General features: G+C 41.8%; 1 protein-coding gene and 1 non-coding gene across 2 annotated transcripts in view; both read right to left on the bottom strand.

The window, feature by feature from the left end:
• The window catches only part of SH3GL2 (SH3 domain containing GRB2 like 2, endophilin A1), a 226320-nt gene that overhangs the window by 15868 nt on the left and 186447 nt on the right, over window positions 1–24005 (bottom strand). The window lies entirely within an intron of this gene.
• Window positions 786–892, bottom strand: LOC138989072 (U6 spliceosomal RNA). The gene has a single exon (XR_011465304.1). It is a non-coding gene; the product is annotated as a U6 spliceosomal RNA (small nuclear RNA).

Raw genomic sequence — 24005 nt, 5'->3', positions numbered from 1 at the left:
TCATATGAAAACACATTTTTTGGGGGGAATAATATCATTAGAGTTTATATTCAAAGATTTTTCTACAATAAGCCTTATTTGAAATCCAGGAAAGACAGAGTCCCTGACAATGTACTCATAGTACAGTGAGGCATCAGATACACAACAGGGGCAGCAAATATGATAAATGCACCACACACACGGTATCAGGGGAACACAGAGAAGGAATAAGAGCAGCACGAAGAAAACTGAACTAAGCAGACACCAGACAGTAAGAGGGAGCACATGAGTAGAAGGAAAGAAGATAAATGGAGATGAAACAAACAGAGTAAGGAAACCACACATGGTGGTTAATCCTTTCAAATCCTGTTTTGACCATTTCACACTCTAAAGATTTATTCCTTTTAGGAAAGCTGGTTACTGATTTGTGCTTATATCTTGGTTCTGCTGAGAGCTGTCTTCTGGTAAGTAATTACCTGGAGTAATTGTAATAGTTAAATATACTGTAGCTGATTTCCAGATTCATCATTTTGAATGTCGTTCAATTGTGAAGAACTTTATTCTTCCACTAAGTACTTAAGAATATCTTAAATATGTTCTACATTTTCATGCTAGGGGGGAAGAAAACCATGTTCTGTTAGTTTATCTATTCTGTTAGTTTATCTATTTCTTCAAATGAAAATATTTACCTAGTGATCCATATATTTGGAGAAATGGGCTTTTAAATTTATTCACAACTATTAAGTATTTTTAAGACTCTCGGATTAGTAAGCTTCTGTGTTCTTGAAAAACATCATCAGATCTCTAAACTTTTTTTTTGCTTCACAAATTTGCGTGTCATCCTTGTATAGGGGCCATGCTAATCTTTTCTGTGTTGTTTCAATTTTAGTACATATGCTACCAAAATGAGCACTAAATTAACCATTTTTAAGTGTTAACAAGGGTTTTTAAATGATTTTTAAAAGCAGTACTTTAAGAAACAGAGAGGAAGCCTGGAAATTACAAATTGAAGACATTAGAATTCCTATAATCTCAGTCTAGATAGCATCACCAAGTTGGATGTGCTCCTAGGCACCTTTCTCTTGTCTGCTGCTGCTAAGTCGCTTCAGTCGTGTCTGACTCTGTGCGACGCCATAGACGGCAGCCCACCAGGCTCCCCAGTCCCTGGGACTCTCCAGGCAAGAACACTGGAGTGGGTTGCCATTTCCTTCTCCAATGCATGAAAGTGAAAACTGAAAGTGAAGTCACTCAGTCGTGTCCAACCCTCAGCGACCCCATGGACTGCAGCCCACCAGGCTCCTCCATCCATGGGATTTTTCAGGCAAGAGTACTGGAGTGGGGTGCCATTGCCTAACTCCTTTTCTCCATATTATCTTTATGTTTGCCATACCTTTAGTTTTTCTTTCAAATCGTTACCATCTCTGTAACTCGGCCCCCATCTTTACTGTCTCACCTTCACTATTCTAGTTCAAGTTGCCCCCACTAAGTTTATTGCAGTAACAGCTTCTTAATAGCAACTTCTCCCCTGGCCCGTGAAAGCAGGATACTGGTATGTTGCTCTGCATATCTCCTAGACAGAATTAGCATAAAGTGGTACATGCAGCAGATGTGTAACCCTGACTGCTGAAGGAAAGAATAAATGCATAAACAGACTACCTTGGAAATTCATACATGATCATGGCCGTGGTTTCCATAAGCAGATGCTGCTCGCCACAAATAGAGAAAGCCTATGCACAGAAATGAAGACCCGGTACAGCCAAAAAGAACTAAATAAATTATTTTTAAAAGCTTTAAAAAACCATTTTATATTTTAATTATATGAGCATATATTACTTCCATTATGAAGAACTAAATTTAACATATTTCCCACTTCCTTTTCCAGCAGGAGACCTAATTTAGTCGTGGAACTGGATAAACAATACTCACAGTATCTTCATAGTCCAGGCACTACTCTAACCTCATGGGTCTTTCCACTAAAAAGTTCTACTGAAAACCATATTCAGTGGTGCAAAGAGAATTGGCTAGGAAGAGAGAAGTTCATGAGGATTAACAGGTGAAATGCCATCAAGGAAAAAACCCTCAGAGGCAAGGTCTCAGTGAGTCCACATGTAGGTGATTTCTGGAAGGAAAGACATCAGGTGAACTGAAACAGCAGGAAGTGACATCAGGGTGATCAGCAAGGCTGATGCATCCCCCAGAGGGCTTCCGCTGCTTTGCCTTCTGCTAAGAAAGGGGGTGGGGAGGGCAGTTTCTTTTTTGTCCTCAAAAATCCAGATTATCTGTTTAGGAAGAGAAATAGGGGCAGCCAAAGCTCAATCAAATCAGCTCCTGACTCTAAAGCGTCATCCACAGCATCCCTTGACGCGCTTTTTAATTCTGGGCACAGCCGAAGGGAAGTCAAAGCTCTGCTGAGAGTAAAACAGAAGCTCTCGTCACGCTGCCAGATGGACTTATTCTCCTCTGACCTAAAAGTGGTGTCCCTATGAGTCACTGCTCAGTCTCTCCTAAGTAACCAGCATGGTAACTAACTGGAATGTGGAAAACCCAGAACTTCTGCTAAATCTAAATTTTAAAAAATTCACTTATTAATTCAAATGAACAGAAAAACAAACCATTAGATCTTGTCTCTCATGAAAAGTAGCATAGTACATTAAAATACACATTAGTTTTGGCTCATTCGAACAAAGGAAAAAAATCCAGGCTTCAAATCTTGCTAGATATGTATCCCTGAACATCAATTCTTTCTGAAAGCAGTTATCAAGATTCAGTGATAAACAGCCAGAAGAGTAACTAGCACACACACACACACACCCCATAGGCACTGGAGACAGGCGAAGGCACCCCTTTCTACCTTCTGTGTTCTTTTTCTAGGGGAGTGTGTGTGTGTGCACGTGCGCGTGTGCATGCACACGTGTGCGTGGAGTGTCCCACCACCAACCTGGTTGTAGGGGAAACTATATTTCCCAGAGCCTCTTCCCTGCATGTTTCCAAGCTAGAGCTACTCCAAAGTGAGGCTGTACAAGATCTGGGAGGCAAAAGTGAAGCAGCAGCCACACACACAAGCCTAGGATGAACCCCAGTTCCAGTGTGTCCTTGAGGTCATACTCTGTACCTAGCTCCTCTTCTCAAATGTTGAGAATGTCGATTCTGGTGACCAAGAGTGCCCCCAGGCCCACCACAAGACTGTGCTGCAGACTCACAGAGGGGGCAAAAGAGCCAACCAGCTTCCACAGCTCCTTCCATGCCAGCTGCCCTTTGCAGTGCTGCTGCCAGAGCTGGGCCTGCCCACCCTCCAGATTCCCAGAGGTTGGTTTGCCTGGGTCAGGGCTGGTCAGTGAACTTTCTCTGATCCTTAACCCCACTTTTTTTTACCTTTACTTACTCAGCTCTTTCTACAAATATATAAGCTCTAGTTCCTTTAATAAATCTCTTAGTCCATAGTATCCACTATGGCTTTGCTTCCCTTACTGAATTCTGACCAATGCGGTGGCTGATGGTCTACTATCTAAACTAACAAAAATTTATGATCTATCCTTGATAGAGCCCTGAAAATAAGTCAATAAAATGACCATAAATATTTTAATTCCACAACTCTGTTTTCAGGACAGACATAAAAGAAAACAACTGTAGGTGGGAGTTAGCTGCTAATAGTGGGAAGAACTTTTCCAGTGGTCATGTATGGATGTGAGAGTTGGACTATAAAGAAAGCTGAGCGCCGAAGAATTGATGCTTTTGAACTGTGGTGTTTGAGAAGACTCTTGAGAGTCCCTTGGACTGCAAGGAGATCCAACCAGTCCATCCTAAAGGAGATCAGTCCTAGGTGTTCATTGGAAGGACTGATGTTGAAGCTGAAACTCCAATACTTTGGCCACCTGATGCAAAGAGCTGACTCTTTTGAAAAGACCCTGATGCTGGGAAAAATTGAGAGCAGGAGGAGAAGGGGACTACAGAGGATGAGATGGTTGGATGGCATCACTGACTCAATGGACATGATTTTGGGTAGACTCTGGGAGTTGGTGATGGACAGGGAGGCCTGGCATACTGCAGTTCAAGGGGTCACAAAGAGTCAGACATGACTGAGCGACTGAACTGAACTGAAGTGGGAAGAACACTAGAAAGGACAGTCAGTTTAACAAGGTGGGATTAAGACACAGACTTTGGAGTCAGATTGTCTGAGTCCAAATTCTGGCTATATTTCTTGCTGGATGATTTGGGCCTCAGTTTCCTCATCGGTAAAACAGTACTTCCCCCTTCTTGGGTTAGGATGATGTAAGGATTAGATGATATAATGTATGTCACAATGTTGGTACATGATAAATATTCAATAAATGTTGCCTATTTTTATGAATATCAGACATGCCAGTAAGTTCCCTGTGGGATTTTGTGTGAATTACTTTACCTCTCTGAGTCTCAGCTTCTTCACTGATAAAAAGGTGAAAAAAAGGAGACAGTTGGATAATTACTAAAACTTTTCCAAGTTCTCTACATAAGGTGATTCTTCTTAGATAAAAGAATTCTCCAAGAAAGCCTTCAGCCACAGGAAAATTCAGCAGTTTTCTTAAGTTGCTAGGACTGTCCATCTTCTTAGAATGACCTTCCCTCCCTATTTGCTCAACACAATACCAGGCACACCTTTTCTACAGTCGTTCCCAATTACCCTTTACCTCTACTGCCTCTGAGTAGACATGACCCTTCCCTCATGTTATATCTCCACCATGCCCTGTATATACACTGCTAGCTCACATGATACTTTATTTCTCTCTCTTCTGCATGTCTGTTTGCTGCTCCAAGCTGAGAAACTACATCCTACTGAATTCTAGCCAGGGCCAAACATATAGTAGGCACTTACTAACTGTGGGCTGAATGATTTTATTTAAAAATTCTGACTTTTTATATCGTTTTCTGTATACATCATTTCTTCTAATCCTTAGAAAAGACTTCCCTGTTCAAAAGCACAACAGTCTCCTATTGTGCTCTGAACAGAGTGAAAGGCTGCTGATAAGATCTAACTACACAGAAACTCTGAGGTCTGAAAGGATGATTTGGGAGAGCAGGTCATGTTGATGGCAATCTGGCTGATGTTTCCCTTACATACAACCAGATTTTAAGATTCGCGAGGCTGCTGGGTCTTTTCATGTCTCCTGACTTCACTCTTTAAAGTGCAGAAGGGTGGGACCTCATTTCCTTTTCCCTCTTATTATTAAAACCGGGTCACAGGAAGCAAGTCATCTCTCAACTACACCATGAAATCCTGCTTTATGGGAAAATGGTAAGAAGCTGATCACACAATCTCCCAAAATCAAGACAGAGGCTCTCATTTTTTCCAACAAAAGAGGGCTCCTATGCTAAATTATAAGCCCTAAGGGGATAAAAAAAGATAAATAAAAATCAATACATAGGGGAACTGGAAACAATTATGTATCCCCCATTACAGAAAAATTATGAATTTGTATTCCCTGAGTGAAGTGAAAATGAAACTCACTCAGTCGTGTTCGACTCTTTGTGACCCCATGGAATTCTCCAGGCCAGAATACTAGAGGGGGAAGCCTTTCTCTTCTCCAGGGGATGTTCCCGACCCAGGAATCGAACCAGGGCCTCCCGCAATGCAAGTGGATTCTTTACCAACTGAGCTATCAGGGAAGCCCTGATTGAAGAGGTATTTCCTAAAAATCAGCTTTCTAAAGATTTTTTTCACTAATTAAATGAACAAAACATTTATTGTCTGAACAGGACTACGACAGAGAGACTCTAAGAGAAATAAGGTCCAGTCTCTGTCCTCATGAGCTTACTGTCTAGTTGGAAAGTGATAGCACGCTTTACTCACTATGATTCCAGGCAGATTCAGGGCATACTGTGAGTAAAGATACAACGTATTCACATCACAGGATAGAGCAATGAACTCTGCCAGAAGATTAAGGCCAGGAAGACTTGGGAAACAGGTGACACTCCAGCTGGGTTTCTGGAGGAGTGAGCTGTAAAGGGAGCGGGATGGGAACAGCCACTCTAGGCATCTGCAGAGTGTGAGCAAAGGCATATGGAAATACCTGGCCCATCTGGAAACTCCAAAGTGTCTGTGGCTGAGGTGCAAGGTCAAAGAGAACAAGGTGAGTAGGAACCAGGTAGTGAAGGGCCCTGAACTGCAAGCTAAGGAGCTGAGATTCTCCTATCGAAGGTTGCTGACAGAGAGTTATTTAACATCTAGACAGTCAAAAGGGCTTTAATTCAAATTAAACTAAATTTAGATTTCGGGGAAAAGATTCCCATCATCATTGTAGGAAAAGTGGGATGTGGGAAGGGTCTTCCCCAAATGGGAAGCCACTGGAAGCAGGGAGACCCATGAGAACACTATAATTTAATAGATGAGTCCTAAGGAAACAGAGAAGGGGGAAGGAAATGAACTTTAGAGTCCTGTGGTGGGTAGCACTAACAGGACCAAGTAATTGATTAAGTGTGAAGAGGAAGAGGGGCATTTAAGCTGGTGTTAGGGCAAAGCAAATTAGAATTCTAATGGCGCCCATTAGAATTGCCTGAGGAGGTTTTAAACTATTGATTCCTTCAAAGGTGGTACTGGGTCAACTAGATTCCATAAGAAAAAACCGTGACTCTTAACTCCACCTCATGCTATATGTAAAATTAATTCTGCAGATCTAATTATGGACCCCAACATAGTACAACCTTTAAAAAAAGATATAGGAGAACACATTCCTGACCTGTAGAGTAAGCAAAGATGTCTTAAAACAGGGCACAAAAACACTCTGTCATAAAGAAAAATATTTCTAAATTGGACTATGTTAAAATTGAGTACTTCTATTCAAAAGAAATCATCAGAAAGAATTAAAAGGCAACCAAAAAAAAAAAAAAGAGTTAAGATACTCAGAATACATGTATTCAAAACAGGACTTGTATCCAAAACATTAAAAGGAAAAAAAAAAAAAACTCATATAAATCATTAAGAAAAAGATAATCCAGTTTTTTAAGTGGGCAAGAAGTTTGAACAGACAGTTCACAAAAGAAGATATTCAAATATCTAATAAGCATTTGAAAGGGGCTCAACTTCCTTATTCACACATTGAAACATACCCACAGTAATGGTTAAAGCAGAAAAAAAGAAAAAAAACTTAAAAAATATCAAGAGTTCAGAGGATGTAGATGAACTGGAACTCTCAAGTTTTGCTGGTGGGAGTAAGAATTGGGAGAACATTTTGGAAAACAACTTAGCACTATCTATCTACAAAAGCTGAAAAGACACCCTGCTGCTGCTGCTGCTAAGTCATATCAGTCATGTCCGACTCTGCGCGACCCCATAGACAGCAGCCCACAAGGCTCCCCTGTCCCTGGGATTCTCCAGGCAAGAACACTGGAGTGGGTTGCCATTTCCTTCTCCAATGCATGAAAGTGAAAAGTCAAAGTGAAGTCACTCAGTCGTGTCCGACTCTTCACGACCCCATGGACTGCAGCCTACCAGGCTCCTCTATCCATGGGATTTTCCAGGCAAGAGTACTGGAGTGGGTCACCACTGCCTTCTCCGGAAAAGATACCCTATGCCCCAGCAATTCTACTTAAAGGCATATATCTATCAGAAATCAGATCATGTACAAAAATGGGCTATTCAAAATAGCCAGAAAATAGGAATACCCAAATGTGTATCAGTGAGAAAACAGATAAATAAATTGTGCTCTATTCTCACAACGGAACAGCAACGAGAATGAAAGTACTACACCTATATACAGCAAAGACAAATATAAAGTTGAGCAAAAGGAGCCAGATCTGCAGAGTACATGCTCCATGATTCCATTTAAGCAACACTAAAACTGAAAGAACTGTATGGCATTAGAAGTCAGGGCAGCTCGCACCTGGACGGGCACTTGTGGGAGGCCAGCAGTGTACAATTTCTTAGACTGGGTATCTTTACATGACAGTATCAGTTTGCAATAATTCACTGAACTATACACTTAGGATCTGAGCACTATACTTTCTTATATTGTAGCTCAATGAAAAGCTCAGGGGAGAAAAAAAAAAATCCTTGATGTTTGTGTCCTACTCCCAGATGTCTGAGTAATCGGTGTAACCATCTATAGTTTTTAAAATTCCTTAGGTGATTCTAACATACACCAAGTTTGAGAATACACTGCATTCCAATCTCTAGACTGAATACCTGGCTAGGGGATGATAAAAAATTGACATGATCCTGGGGAGACTCGGGGGAGGATGTATAGAGGCGTTTCAATTTCAGCAGGTACAAAGTCTAACAGAATATCCACAAGATTGGACTAAACATACAACTAAATACATGGGTCTTAAGCCCAAAAGATGGTAGATTATCTGAAATACCTGGATCTTTGTTTTTTCTTTCCCAGTTTTACTGAGATATAATTGGCCTATAACACTGAATAGTTCAAAGTATACAACATAATAATTTGATATATGCATATATCATGAAATGATCACTACAGGAATATGTATCCTCACACAGTTACAAGTTTTTTCTTCTTACAAGAACTTTAAGGACACCCAACTCTCTTAGCAACTTTCAATATGGTATTGAAAAGAATTCAAATCATGTGGTACTGTTAACTATGGTTATCAAGCTATACATTACATCCTTAGAACTTACTTATAACCAAAAGTTTGTACCTTGGCCAGGTTAAATCCCTGGGTCGGGAAGATCCCCTGGAGAAGGGAATAGCAACCCACTCCAGTATTCTTGACTAGAGAATCCCATTGATAGAGGAGCCTGGCAGGCTACAGTCTGTGGGGTTGCAAAAGTGTTAGACATGACTGAGTGACTAATACTTTTTTCCCACCCCCCACCTCTGGCAACAATCTGATCTCTGTTTCTATAAGTCTGGTTTCCTTAGATTTCACATATAAGTAAGAATTTTTTTTGGTATGTATATATACATTCATAACATGCATACTACTCAGTCATAATAAATAAGGAAACACCTGGAATCTTGAAGGCTAGGCCATTAGATAAAAGAGAGAAGGGGAAGAAAATTACCCCAAAATCAAGATTAAACAAAATTCTACAAGTTTTCTTTTTCATCTGGCTTTATATTTGGTAGGTGAGAATACCAAATATATTTGGTAGGTAGCTTTAATTAGAGTCACCATCAATCAGGAGCTTTACCTAAACAATTTAAACTTCATCTTCACAACTATCACCAGCCTGTGGGTCTCACTGCATCATTCCGATTGTGGAGAGAGGACTGAGCTACATTCACAAGGTGAGGAGGTAGAGACTCAGGGAGACAGGAAAATCTGCCCAAGTTCTCCTATGTTACTAGAGGCAAAGACAGAATTTAGACTCCTTTGAAGAGCCAGAAATAACCCCCAACTGCTTTCTAAACTGCTGAGAGAACCATCATTGAAGCAAATGCATGACACTGCCCTCCTGACATGCTGTGCTTACTCCTTTAATATTCTCCTAATTGGGCTCCAAAATCACTGCAGATGGTGACTGCAGCCATGAAATTAAAAGATGCTTGCTCTTTGGAAGAAAAGCTATGACCAACCTAGACAGCATATTAAAAAGCAGAGACATTACTTTACCAACAAAGGCCCATCTAGTCAAAGTGATGGTTTTTCCAGTAGTCATTTATGGATTTGAGAGTTGGACTATAAAGAAAGCTGACCGCCGAAGAATTGATGCTTTTGAACTGTGGTGTTGGAAAAGACTCTTGAAGAGTCCCTTGGACAGCAAGGAGATCAAACCAGTCAATCTTACAGGAGATCAGTCCTGAAAATTCATTGGAAGGACTGACACTGAAGCTGAAGCTCCAACACTTTGGCCACCTGATGTGAAGAACCGCCTCACTGGAAAAGACCCTGATGCTGGAAAAGATTGAAGGCAGGATTAGGGGATGACAGAGGATGAGATGGTTGGATGGCATCACCGACACAATGGACATGAGTTTGAGTAGGCTCTAGAAGTTGGTGATGGACAGGGAAGCCTGGCATGCTGCAGTCCACGGGATTGCAAAGAGTCGGACACGACTAAGAGAATGAACTGAACTGAACTGAATGACCACTATGCCAGGGGACGCCTTATCAAGTCACATGGGACAAATTGTGTGGTTGAGCTCAGGAAGACCCCTGCCCAGTGAGTGCTGCAGAGTCTTTGGAGCACTCTGAAAGGAGGATCTTATCACTGTTGGTATTATTTTCTGAGGGCTTTTTATAATAAAGCTATCATAAACTGGGTGACTTCGAACAGTCTAATTTTCTCACAATTACTGAAGCTTCTTCCCTACACTGACCCTATCCATCTCCTCCATTTGGCTGTTCCTCAGTTGCATCCTTTATAATAAATGGGTAAACATTAAACAAGTGTTTTTCTGAGTTCCAGGAGTCATTTTAGCAAATTAGCAAGCCCACAGAGGTGGTCAGAAGCACTAGAGGCTCAGGCTTGGGACTGGCACCTGAAATAGGGGGTCTTGTGGGAGGACTGAGTCCTTAGCTTATCTGATGCCAACTCCAGATGGACAGTGTCAGAACTGAGTTGAACTATACGATCCCGGGTAGTCAGAGAACTGGCTGGTATGGGGAGAAAAATATACACATACACATCTAGTGTCAGAAGTGTCTGCAGGCAGAGCATAGAGAAAATACAGTAGTTTTCCTTTTACAGCTCTGAAACAGCATGCAGCACACTCATATGAGCACTGAGGCTTTGACAGATATTAAACCTTGCAGAGATTGCTTTTCTAGAAAGGTTTCATAAAATGTCAGGACAAGTGGACCCCAAGCTTGTGAGGACAAGAAAACGTGGTGTGTTCTAAAGGAGTTTGGTCCCAAAGAAAGAGATGGCAGAAGATGGAGTGCTCTTTTACCTAGGCAGGGATGGGGTCGGGGGCGGGGGGCCGGGCGGAAAAGAGAGTCCTGATGTCGGGGTTTTTTTAGTTTCATTATCTAGGACTGAGCGACTCAACTGAACTGAACTGAACTAGGATTCAAAATCAAGGTTTACAGCAAGTAGAATTTCTGTAGCTCTGGAAATAAGCAGTCTCTTTGAAACAGGGAGGGGAATGAAGAGTCCCAGCACAAACATGAGCACAGAAAAGGGACTGAAGTCAAGCAGGGTGGTGAATGTGAGTGTTCACTGCAAGGGACAGGGATGAGGGCAGAGTCTGCACCTCATCTTTCTCCTCCCACCAAATGATCATGACAGCGGTGTTTACAAAGAAACCTTTCATAAATCATAAAAAGTACAATCTGTTTTAAAGTGCTGTAGAATGCTCTCAAGAGTAGCTTCTTTCTCTATTCAACTGGGATATTCCAAATAAGGAAACACATTGACAGGGTGTCTGTCACAACAGGGAGGAAAAAAAGCCACCCCCACCCTGGCTAGTGTTGATGAAGGCAGCTGACACACTCAGGCAGAAGATACGGCCACAAAATTCCAAGCCACATCCTTGTCTTCTAACCGAGAGCGGAAACCTGATGGATTTAGCATCCATCAGGGAATAAATTTTCTGGAAGCCTTTCACTTCTTTAAAGGACTGACTTCTTTTCTCATCTCTACCTACGTTACAGAAAACAAATCAAGCTGCCTCAAAGAGCAGAGAGTTTTATCAGACAAATGCTCAATGATTTGTACTAGTCTTCATAAATGCTACCATCTGTTCTGAAAATTTAGAAAAATCCCTGAAATATCTTTGAATAACTGAAGATCATGATGGCATTTCATCCCATAGCTATCATTTCAGTAATATCTACTATGTGAAATTCACATACATAATCTCTTTAATCCCCCAAACACGAGAGACAGCTTTGGCTTCTCTCATTTTCCAGATAAGGAAAACGAAGCAGAAAGAAATGATGCAGTCGCCCAAGGACACGAAGCAACAAGAAGCTGAGGAAAAACCGAACCCTTGCTGTGTCTCAAAAGCCGAATGTCCTCCCATAATGCCACTCCGACTCTGGCTGCTCTATTACTTCTTCATTAAAATAGGTCAAATTAAGACATGTCAGCAGCAAGACGCAGAGCTCCAGCTATATTTACACTTGTTAGGTGTTTGAAAATGCAGAGGTGAGGGAGTGTGATACTTGCTGTGATTCAGGAAGTAAGATGAGCACTGCCCCAGAGTGAAGAGACTAGAGATCTCTCCACCTGTGTGACCTTGGATGAGCCACCTAAACTTTGGACCTCTGCTTCCTCACCTTGAACCTGAGAAGACTGATTTTCAGTCTTACCTGATTTTCATAATTCCTTTCAGATCTAACAGTCTCTTTTACGTGCCCTCGAACCACTAGGATAAGTGAAACAGGTCACTTGTAAATAAGTACGTGGTATCTATCCCAGTGTACACAGAGCCTCGATGTAAAATTTCAAAACCAAATAAACTTGTCCTTTGCAAAACCATCGCTGAGATCAAAACCAGTAAGTCTTAGAACTTTAAACCTCCAATATAAAGATTTTAACTTTGTTCTATTTTTAACCCCCTCTTTACTCCGTTTTTGTTTCTACAAGAATGAAGACAACAGCCAGACTCTTTCCTAATGATCTGCTTTATGTGTATGGGTCTTAAGGTAATTTACTCTCCCTTATTGTAGAAAGTTAATAAATTTCATTATGGAAATTAATTACTAAATACAACAGATACTGTGAATAAACACTGGTAAAATTAAGAGGATCAAAGTGATATATTTAGATGTGAAAATACAGCCTCTTTTTGAAGATAAAAAAATTGAACTTGCATTTCCTGTGATGAAATCTATTACCACTGCCTACTAATTAGTGCAAGGACACGTGTTGTCAAAGGAACACAGGGACAGGGTTCAGACTGCAGCTTTTCCAAGAAGAGCAGGCTGACCTCACCCTCACCGTGCCTGGGTAAAGCGAGAGATGCTAATACTTAGTGACAGAAGTGTAGTGATGGTGAAATGAGGTGATACATGTAATCGAAGCAGGCACTCAACTCAGTGTTAGTTCCTTTGCTCCCTTTGCCCACTTTGGCTGGGGAAAAAATGTAGATGATGACCACTGCATAAAAAGGTTCACCAAGAGCTAAAAATCTATTTACCTCCTTATTATTTATCAAAGCTCAATGATATCTTTAGTTGGAACAAAAAATTAAGTCTGAATTATATCAACTACATTTGTTAAGTCTTTCAGAGAGATTACAATTGGAATAGGAACATCAATCCCCAAATCACACTAAGTTAGATTTGGGACTTAATACTTGCAATGAAATGTATGTGATAAATAACACTTTAGCATATATTTCACATTAGCAACCTGTGATGATTGTGTATAATGGCCTAATTTTTCCAGATGAAATCTCAGAATATCTGCATGTCTGAGATGAACCCTCTGATGCTCCCTGCACCGTGAGCAATCTGTTCCCCAGTCTTGCACACTAACAATTATTAAAGGGGTAGAAGATTTATATGGTAATTAGGACATATGCAAATATCTTCAAACATTTGCAGTTTTTATTTTTGGAGTTAAATGTTAGAAGGTACTGATATTAAGAAGATATGGCAAGAATACACAGAAGAACTGTACAAAAAAGATCTTCATGACCCAGATAATCACGATGGTGTGATCACTGACCTAGAGCCAGACATCCTGGAATGTGAAGTCAAGTGGGCCTTAGAAAGCATCACTACAAACAAAGCTAGTGGAGGTGATGGAATTCCAGTTGAGCTATTCCAAATCCTGAAAGATGATGCTGTGAAAGTGCTGCACTCAATATGCCAGCAAATTTGGAAAACTCAGTAGTGGCCACGGGACTGGAAAAGGTCAGTTTTCATTCCAATCCCAAAGAAAGGCAATCCCAAAGAATGCTCAAACTACTGCACAATTGCACTCATCTCACATGCTAGTAAAGTAATGCTCAAAATCTTCCAAGCCAGGCTTCAGCAATATGTGAACCGTGAACTTCCTGATGTTCAAGCTGGTTTTAGAAAAGGCAGAGGAACCAGAGATCAAATTGCCAACATCTGCTGGATCATGGAAAAAGCAAGAGAGTTCCAGAAAAACATCTACTCCTGCTTTATTGACTATGCCAAAGCCTTTGACTGTGTGGACCACAATCAACTGTGGAAAATTCTGAAAGATATGGGAATACCAGACCACCTGATCTGCCTCTTGAGAAATCTGTATGCAGGTCAGGAAGCAACAGTTAGAACTGGACATGGAACAACAGACTGGTTCCAAATAGGAAAGGGAGTACCTCAAGGCTGTATTTTGTCACCCTGGGAGTTGGTGATGGACAGGGAGGCCTGGTGCGCTACAATTCATGGGGTCGCAAAGAGTCGGACATGACTGAGCGACTGATCTGATCTGATCTGAGGAAAGGAAAGGGTATGTTTTTTCTACTGATTTATACAAATATGCAGCTGTACCGGGGAAGCATGCTACTCTCAACCCAAATAATGGTATTTATAAAACACTTCTTTCCATGGTAGCAAAGCTCTGTTTGCCCCTGCAGAGTGGGAAGCAGCAGGGAGGTGTTTTAAGACAGAGCCGTGATACGCAGTCAGCATCCCTAAGAACCCATGAGATGGGACAGCGAACATCTCCCACCTCCACACTGGGTATTAGAAGGTACCAGAAGTCTCACAGTGTGCCCTGGGAAGGCAGGCAATTACATCCCAGGAGCAGAGAATGGTTCCTGCTATTTGAAAAGTACACAATCCTTTGTGGACTAGCATCATGAACCTCTGCTTCATCAGGTTTTCAGAGCAGACAGAACTAAGAGATTGCTGTGGGGAGGGTCTTGTAGTGGGACTTTTCCCTGGAGGCCTTATCTGTGGAGGAATTGCTGGGTAAGCACCTGAGATACCCTGAGGCAGGGCTGCAGACCACTGGGAAGAGAAGGAGAGTGACATTTCTTGAGCCCTTACAAAGTTCCAGGCACTGTGCCAAGTGCTCTTCACTGTGACATGTTTCAAAGAGATCTTAGTCTCAGCACCAAGTGGACCTGTCCTACCACTCCCTGAGGGGTTCAGGGGACTCCATCCTAAGCTGAAAAGATTTGACAGGTTTTCCCCATCTACCTCCTGCTTCCAGGTAAAAGAGCCAAAAATGATAAAGTCAAATGGCCTTTTGATTCCAGCAGACAGTGATATGCTTGAAATAGGAGCTCTGGCTGGGGAACAAATAGCCATATTGTATTAATTTTTCACTGTGTATCAAGATTCCATAAAGTTAGTGACTTCAAGCCACAGATTTATGACCTCACAGTTTTTGCAGGTTAGATGTCCAGGCACAACTTAACTGAGGCCTCTGTTCAGGGTCTCATAAGGCGACATTCAACTCAAGGTATTGGCAGGCTGCCTTGTTTATCAGGAAACATCAGTGGGGATGAGTGTGCTCCCCGGCTCCCTCGGGTTGCTGATAAAATTTCACTTCTCTGTGGTAGTTTTGACTGATGGCCCTGGCTTCTTACTGGCTGTTGGCCACTGGCTACGCTTAGATCCTAGAGGCCACCCCTGACACTCAGCCCCCTCCTAAGACAGTCACAACATGGCAGCTTGCTTCTCATACACCAGCAGGAGAATCCCTCTCACTCTAGTCTGCTAAGAAAGTTTTATATAATGTGATCTTGGGAGTAACAGCCCCCAGTTTCGCCATATCATGGAACCTAATCAAGGGAGTGGTGAGTGGTAACCCCATTATGTTTGCCATATTCTATTAGTTAGAAGGAAGTCATCAAGATTCCACCTATACTCAAAAAGAAGAGATTGCTGCTGCTACTGCTAAGTCACTTCAGTCGTGTCCAACTCTGTGAGACCCCATGGACTGCAGCCTACCAGGCTCCTCCGTCCATGGGATTTTCCAGGCAAGAGTACTGGAGTGGGGTGCCACTGCCTTCTCCGAAAGAAGAGATTACCCAGAATGAAATCATTAGGGGCCACTCTAAAGTATGGGCTTCAAAAGGTGGCTCAGAAGGGTGGGCCCTGCAATGTGGGAGACCTGGATTTGATCCCTGGATTGGAAAGATCCCCTGGAGAAGGATACAGGCTGCCTACTCCAGTATTCTGGCCTGGAAAAGTCCATGGACTGTATAGTCCATGGGCTCACAAACAGTCAGACACAACTGAGCGACTTTCACTTTCAGTTTTCTAGAGTATATTCTACACACACGGCAAGATTGAATGTGGCTTCATATTTTGTAGCATATAACAATGAAGACAAAATGGACTAAGGAGATAGTCATATGTGAATATGAATTCTGGTTCCTTTGCTGCAAGACTTTGGACAAATTATTTAATCTCTCTTGAAGCTTCAATTTTCTAATTGGAAAATAGGCACAACTATTATCTATATAAATATGAATGTGGTGTCAATAGCTTCAGCTCTTGTTTAATAGTTTAACCAATGTTTAATCTCTTAAATGTGAGATTATATGCACTTTTGTACTTTTTCTAAAGCAACTGTGAACTGTGAAATGTATTAACTGTGCATGACACCAAGTAGGTATTATATACACAGAGTAACAGGCTCTGATTCCAGCCTGTTCAGGTCTGCAGACCATGACTCCATCAGAAAGTTTAGCTACTCCTATAGATGAAGCTTAAATATAACTAACATGATTTGATTCTCTCCTTCAGCAAATTAAGCACCAAATAAGCACTACTATGCTGCTGCTGCTGCTAAGGCACTTCAGTCATGTCCAACTCTGTGCAACCCCAGAGACGGCAGCCCATCAGGCTCCCCCGTCCCTGGGATTCTCCAGGCAAGAACACTGGAGTGGGTTGCCATTTCCTTCTCCAATGCATTAAAGTGAAAAGTGAAAGTGAAGTTGCTCAGTCATGTCTGACCCTCAGCGACCTCATGAACTGTAGCCTTCTAGGCTCCTCCGTCCACGGGATTTTCCAGGCAAGAGTACTGGAGTGGGGTGCCATTGCCTTCTTCAACTACTATGCTAGGTGCTAGGTATTATCTATCTACCTATCTATCTATACACACACACACACACATACAAATAGACATATTTCTTGTTTTTGATGAGTTTATGGTACAGTGGGAGAGAAAAACCACACTCATTCAATAAATAATGAGGGCACTCTTTGTATATTAGGGATAATAAACAGGAAAATGCCCTTACTCTTGTGGAGATTATATTCTGCAGAAATGTGGGTGATCAGTGGAATTTTTTTTAAGGTAAAATAGAGGACAATTTAAAAATTTGATAGAATATTAGAAGGGGATCTGAGAGTAATCAGGAAGGGCTATTTCAAATAGAGTGGCCAGAGAAGGACTGCACAGGGAGGTGGAATGACAAGAAAGAACAGCTATAATAGGGGCCAGGAGAAGAGTGGTTCAGGCAGAGGCACTTCCTGTGCAAAGGCTCTGAGGCAGGAATGAGCAGAACACGGCTGAGGATCAGCAACAAATCAGTAAGAGTGGACATCAACCCAGGCTTAGGGGCCAAGCAAGAGCCAAGGCCCCACAGCCAAGAAGTCTCTTCTCAGCTCAATGGGAAGCCACTGCAAGATAACAAGCAGAGGAACCACAGACACGATTGACACCTGGAATGGAATGAACTGGCTGCTATGTGGGAAATATAAGACAGGGGAGTAAGAATGAAGGCAATCAGGATACTGAACAAATGAAAACTTATACAGGTAAATATTTTGATAAGAACAATAAACAATAAGAACCAGCTTTTTGACTACAATGTACAAACAACAAGCCTACACTCAGGCCACTTGAATTTTAGTTGCAGAGATAAGTCACACCTTACCAAGTAAATATAGAATAAAAGTTTAAATAGTAACAAGGGCCTTGAAAGAAAATAAAACAGGGAAATGGCTGAGAATGAAAATGTTTTAGACAAGATGGTTGGAAAAGCCACACAAATAAGGTGATATCTGAGCAGAAACCTGAGTGAAGACTTTGGGAAGACCTGGAGACAAGAGGTTCAGGCAGGAGGTCTGGCGCAATCCCAGCATGAGGGTACTAAGTGCGTGGGAGGAGCAGCGCAAAGGCTGGGGACGGTGACGTGAATGCACTAAGACAGAAACTGGTAGGATTACAGGAAATGAAGTCAGATCCTTGGATCCGCTAACCTACCATGAGGTTAGAGGATCATGTTATCTATGTCACCTTTCCATGTTATTCTAAATGGGGAACCACTGGAGAGATTTGTGGAGGGGACTCGGTGAAGGCGTCATGACGACACTGGAGTGGCCCTGACTCAGACAGGGGACTCAGGGAATGCCTCTAGAGGAGGGATATTTAGGCTGAGGGAGGAAGGATGACTAAGACGACAGGGCTCACACACGGGGCAGGTGGGCATTCCAGGAAGAGGAAACAGTCAGTGCCAAGTAATCTGTTGTAATGTGTCCTCATGCATTTTCATTATTTTTCAGTGTCAGGATTTAGAAAAGCTAAAACTCTGGCTGTGAGACTCAGTACAGACTCTTTATTCTTTAAGTGGAAGATGGATATATTCATTTGTGTGCTTATTCAACAGACATGTTGAGGGCAAACAACACAGCAGGCATGATGCCAGGAGTCCTGAAAGACAAAGTGGTGAACATGACTTGGGTCCTGTCCTCCACGAAATACAGCAAATTCACCGTGTACTGGAGCCAAGCATTTGAAGGCGTGCATGCCAAACAATGCATGTACTGATTTTCAGCTCTACTGCATAATCACTGTATTTATGCATCTTTGGAAGGAGATGACTAAGAGGGTGGCCCATGGGGAAGAAATACAATAATTTGATGTAATAGCTTTCCAGGGATTAATCAGACATTTTTAAGTTAATAGAGGTAACTTTTATTTCTACAGGCAAGATTCCACAAATGAGGTTTGAAATTATTATTAAGAAGTTCTGAATAGACATTTAATGACTCTGACTTAATGTCCCAACCTCAGGCATGTGGAGAACCCTAGAATGTATAGCACTCACAGGAAAAGCACTTCTCTAGAGAACCAAATCTCGATGGGGCATGATGTTTTTCATGTTTCAACTGCTTTTAATCTACACATCTTGGAAGTTTATACAGCATGATGACATCAGGGTCAGAATAACCTTTCGGTGCAAACTAAAAAGGTCTTCTGTCATCACCACTCTGCTAAGGCTGGGAAGGAAACACAGGCAATCCCACATGCCTAATGTTCTATGTCATGGGAAGTTCTCCACTACAATGCCAGAAAATGGATCTGCAGAAAGCTGAGAAAAAATGGACATCAAATCAAAGATATCTTGATCCAAAATCAAGAGTCTATTTATCTTGAAAAAAGCAACCGTCAATACGCATTAACCAAGAAACTAAATGTCAAACACATATCAAAGTAGAATACAGAGTTTGAATGGTGAACCATCTAGTCCTGTGCTGACCATTATTGAACCACTGGACTACAAGCTTTGACATGTTGTTGTTCAGTCGCTCAGTTGTGTCTGACTCTTTTGTGACCCCCCAGACTACAGCACGCCAGGCTTCCCTATCCTTCATCGTCTCCTGGAGCTTGCTCAATCTCACGTCCATTGAGTCAGTGATGCCATCCAGCCATCTGGTCCTCTGTTGTCCCCTTCTCCTTTTGCCTTCAATCTTTCCCAGTATCAGGGTCTTTTATAATAAGTCAGCTCTCCACATCAGGTGGCCAAAGTATTAGAGCTTCAGCTTCAGCATCAGTCCTTCCAATGAATATTCAAGATTGATTTCCTTTAGGATTGACTGGTTTGATCTCTTTGTAGTCCAAAGGACTCTTGAGAGTCTTCTCCAACACCACAGTTCAAAGCATCAGTCCTTTGGTGCTCAGCCTTCTTTATTGTCCAACTCTAACATCCATATATGACTACTGGAAAAACCCCCATAGTTTTGACTCTATGGACTTTTGTCAGCAAAGTAATGTCTCTGCTTTTTAATATGCTGTCTAGGTTGGTCATAGCTTTTCTTCCAAGGAGCAAGCGTCTTTAAATTTCATGGCTGCAGTCCCCATCTGCAGTGATTTGGGAGCCCAAGAAAATAGTCTCTCACTGTTTCCATTGTTTCCCCATCTATTTGCCATGAACTGATGGGACTGGATGCCATGATTTTAGGTTTTTGAATGTTGAGTTTTAAGCCAACTTTTTCACTCTCCTCTTTCAGCTTCCTCAAGTGGCTCTTTAGTTCCTCTTCACTTTCTTCCATAAGGGTGGTATCATGTGCATATCTGAGGTTATTGATATGTCTCCTGGCAATCTTCATTCCAGCTTATGCTTCATCCAGCCTGGCATTTTGCATGATGTACACTGCATGTAAGTTAAACAAGCAGGGTGACAGTATATAGCCTTGACATACCCCTTTCTCAATTTGGAATCAGTCCATTATTCTATATCTGGTTCTATCTGTTGCTTCTTAAGCTGCATACACGTTTCTCAGGAGACAGGTAATGTGGTCTGGTATCCCCATGTCTTTAAGAATTTTCCACAGTTTGTTGTGATCCACACATTCAAAGGCTTTAGTGTAGTCAATGAAGCAGAAGCTGTTTTTCTGGAATTCTCTTGCTTTTTCTATGATCCAACAGATGTTGGCAATTTGACATGTGGCTAGTCCAAAAGGAGGGGCTTCCCAGTTGGCTAAGTGGTAGAGAGTCTACCTGCCAATGCAGGAGACACAAGAGACATGGGTTTGATCCCTAGGTTGGGAAGATTCCCTGGAGGAGGGCATGGCGACCCACTTCAGTATTCTTGCCTGGAGAATGAATACCCATGGACAGAAGAGCCTGGTGGGCTACAGTCCATGGGGTCACAAACACTTGGACACAACTGAGTGACTGAGCCCACAACTAAGCACTGTCCAAAAGGATATGTTCGGTATGTATAAAACATATACCAAATTTCAAAACTTAGTATAAGGAAAAAAGTAAAATTTTCCAATGATTTTTAATATTGGTTAAAATTTAGGATATACCAGATTAAATAAAATATCATTAAAATCAATTTTACCTTTCCTTTTTACTTTTTTAATATGACTATTTTTTAAAAATGACTACTAGAAAATTCAAATTACACATGTGACTTGCATCTTATTTTTATTGGACATTGCTGATTTAGCATGCCTGCCATAGGTATCAGAATACTCACATAAGAAAATGGATTTATAGCTTCTCTGATGATCCATATGCTTAGATATCATGAGAATAGGGCCTCACAGTCAGTAGACATACACAGGACTTTTTGAGTTCAAATTACTTCTTATCTAAGCAGGTTGGGAATCTGTACTGGTTTACACTGTTCCTGTCAGAGTAATTTCACAGTCCAAGCTGGAAGACTTCACAGCTCTCTGTTCTCTGTCCTTTAAGCATTGCAGACCTGTGACCCTACTCACTTGTCCTTACCTCATCAGTTAGCCAGATTTCCAAAAGCATTTAGCTGTGAAGGCCTCTGGGAAGCTCTCTTCAGAGTATATGTACCTTGTGCTATTAAGATTGTGAGTCTCAGAGGGTAGGGGCCCAAACGTGGTTCTGTTATCTAACCCTACTACGTTGAGAATTGCATAGGTCTCTGTAAGAAAGTAAATGCATTTGATATGAAACTAGAACACTTTCTAACACCATACACAAAAATAAACTCAAAATGGATTAAAGATCTCAACGTAAGACCAGAAACTATAAAACTCCTAGAGGAGAACATAGGCAAAACACTCTCCGACATACATCACAGCAGGATCCTCTATGACCCACCTCCCAGAATATTGGAAATAAAAGCAAAAATAAACAAATGGGATCTAATTAAACGTAAAAGCTTCTGCACAACAAAGGAAACTATTAGCAAGGTGAAAAGGCAGCCTTCAGAATGGGAGAAAATAATAGCAAATGAAGCAATGGACAAACAACTAATCTCAAAAATATACAAGCAACTCCTACAGCTCAACTCCAGAAAAATAAATGACCCAATCAAAAAATGGGCCAAAGAACTAAATAGACATTTCTCCAAAGAAGACATACAGATGGCTAACAAACACATGAAAAGATGCTCAACATCACTCATTATCAGAGAAATGCAAATCAAAACCACTATGAGGTACCATTTCACACCAGTCAGAATGGCTGTGATCCAAAAGTCTACAAGCAATAAATGCTGGAGAGGGTGTGGAGAAAAGGGAACTCTCTTACACTGTTGGGGGGAATGCAAACTAGTACAGCCACTATGGAGAACAGTGTGGAGATTCCTTAAAAAACTGGAAATAGAACTGTCTTATGATCCAGCAATCCCACTGCTGGGCATACATACTGAGGAAACCAGAATTGAAAGAGACACATGTACCCCAATGTTCATCGCAGCACTGTTTATAATAGCCAGGACATGGAAGCAACCTAGATGCCCATCAGCAGATGAATGGATAAGAAAGCTGTGGTACATATACACAATGGAGTATTACTCAGCCATTAAAAAAGAATACATTTGAATCAGTTCTAATGAGATGGATGAAACTGGAACCTATTATACAGAGTGAAGTAAGCCAGAAAGAAAAACACCAATACAGTATACTAACGCATATATATGGAATTTAGAAAGATGGTAACAATAACCCTGTGTACGAGACAGCAAAAGAGACACTGATGTATAGATCAGTCTTATGGACTCTGTGGGAGAGGGAGAGGGTGGGGAGATTTAGGAGAATGGCATTGAAACATGTATAATATCATGTATGAAACGAGTCATCAGTCCAGGTTCGATGCACGATACTGGATGCTTGGGGCTGGTGCACTGAGACGACCCAGAGGGAGGGTATGGGGAGGGAGGAGGGAGGAGGGTTCAGGATGGGGAACACAGGTATACCTGTGGTGGATTCATTTTGATATTTGGCAAAACTAATACAATATTGTAAAGTTTAAAAATAAAATAAAATTTAAAATAAATAAATAAATGCATTTGATAAACTTGTTGGTTATATGAGTAGAGCTGATGGTCTGGGGAAAGGAGTTTTTCTTTCTCCCCTTTGTATTACAGCAGTTTTATCACATTAGCCATTGGCTATCAGCTGTGCTCCATGATTCATTTGTTCAAATATTCCAGTGTCATGAGCTGCCTGGAACAGAGCTGGGTGCTGGGGATATGGGTGGGGAAGGGTGGGGGCAAGGGGTGGGAATAAGGCAGGCAGAGTCTTGTCCTTACTGGGGAGGACAAACCAAAGCACACGTACACCACACAATTACACTAAGTGTGGCATGTGTCACCAGGGAGAAGCAGTGGGGATCACAAAAGGGTCATTGGCCTGGGAAGCTAATGTAGTCAGATGTCCAGGAAGACTTCTAAATGACCCTCCTGCTAAACCTGAGGGGCCTGTTTGCCTGGCAAGGCGGAGGAGAAAGGGGAGGTTGATTATATAGGGAGGGCCCTTTAAGCTTTGTTTAAAAAAAAAGGTAAAGCACACAAAACAGTTGGACCTTACAGAGTAGGCAAACGAAAACAAACTCCTAAAGGCAGAGAAAAGCCATCGAAGGCTTTTGTGCAAGACAACGACATGAGCAGATCTGCCTTTTAAAATATCACTCTGGAGGTGGTCAAGAGCAGATGGAGGGCCTACACAGAGCACAGCTACAGATGCACAAGAAGTAACCCACTCTCTTCGGTCATCGTGTCAGCAGGAACTAAGTTTCAAGTCTGTAACAGATGTGTGTGCCCATAACCACAAGATCTGGAAGCCAGAATGCATTCTGGAGTATGAATCTAATACAAGATACTCTCAGAATACCCTTAAAAAGCATTCATTTCCACAGATGGGCCTGTGCTGGTAAACCTGTTACTTTGCATAAGCCCTCTCTCCTGACCCCAACCTAATCGTTCTTATTCAAGACCAGAAGCCAGTGATCCACATGAGATCCAGTGACCCAATTTCTGGGGTCACAGAGAGGCTGAGTGCTCAAAGCATTCATTCAACAGCACAAGTTTGGGAATGTTCTGCTCTTCTGTGCCCAAGCACTGGGGACCTGTGGTGGTGGCTGCATTCTTGTGTCCTCTTTGCAAGGACACTGGGTCTGAACAAGTGTACTAGATCAGCCCCCTTGTCCAGGAGCTCCAGCTAAGGTCTGCTCTCAGGGCAAGAAATTAGTGGAGGAAGTAAGTCATACCTCT

The sequence above is a fragment of the Bos mutus genome, chromosome 8 (assembly GCF_027580195.1).
Source record: "Bos mutus isolate GX-2022 chromosome 8, NWIPB_WYAK_1.1, whole genome shotgun sequence".
NCBI classification, from domain to species: domain Eukaryota; kingdom Metazoa; phylum Chordata; class Mammalia; order Artiodactyla; family Bovidae; genus Bos; species Bos mutus.
Note: the sequence above shows the minus strand (reverse complement) of the source record. Positions and strands in the feature narration are given on the sequence as shown.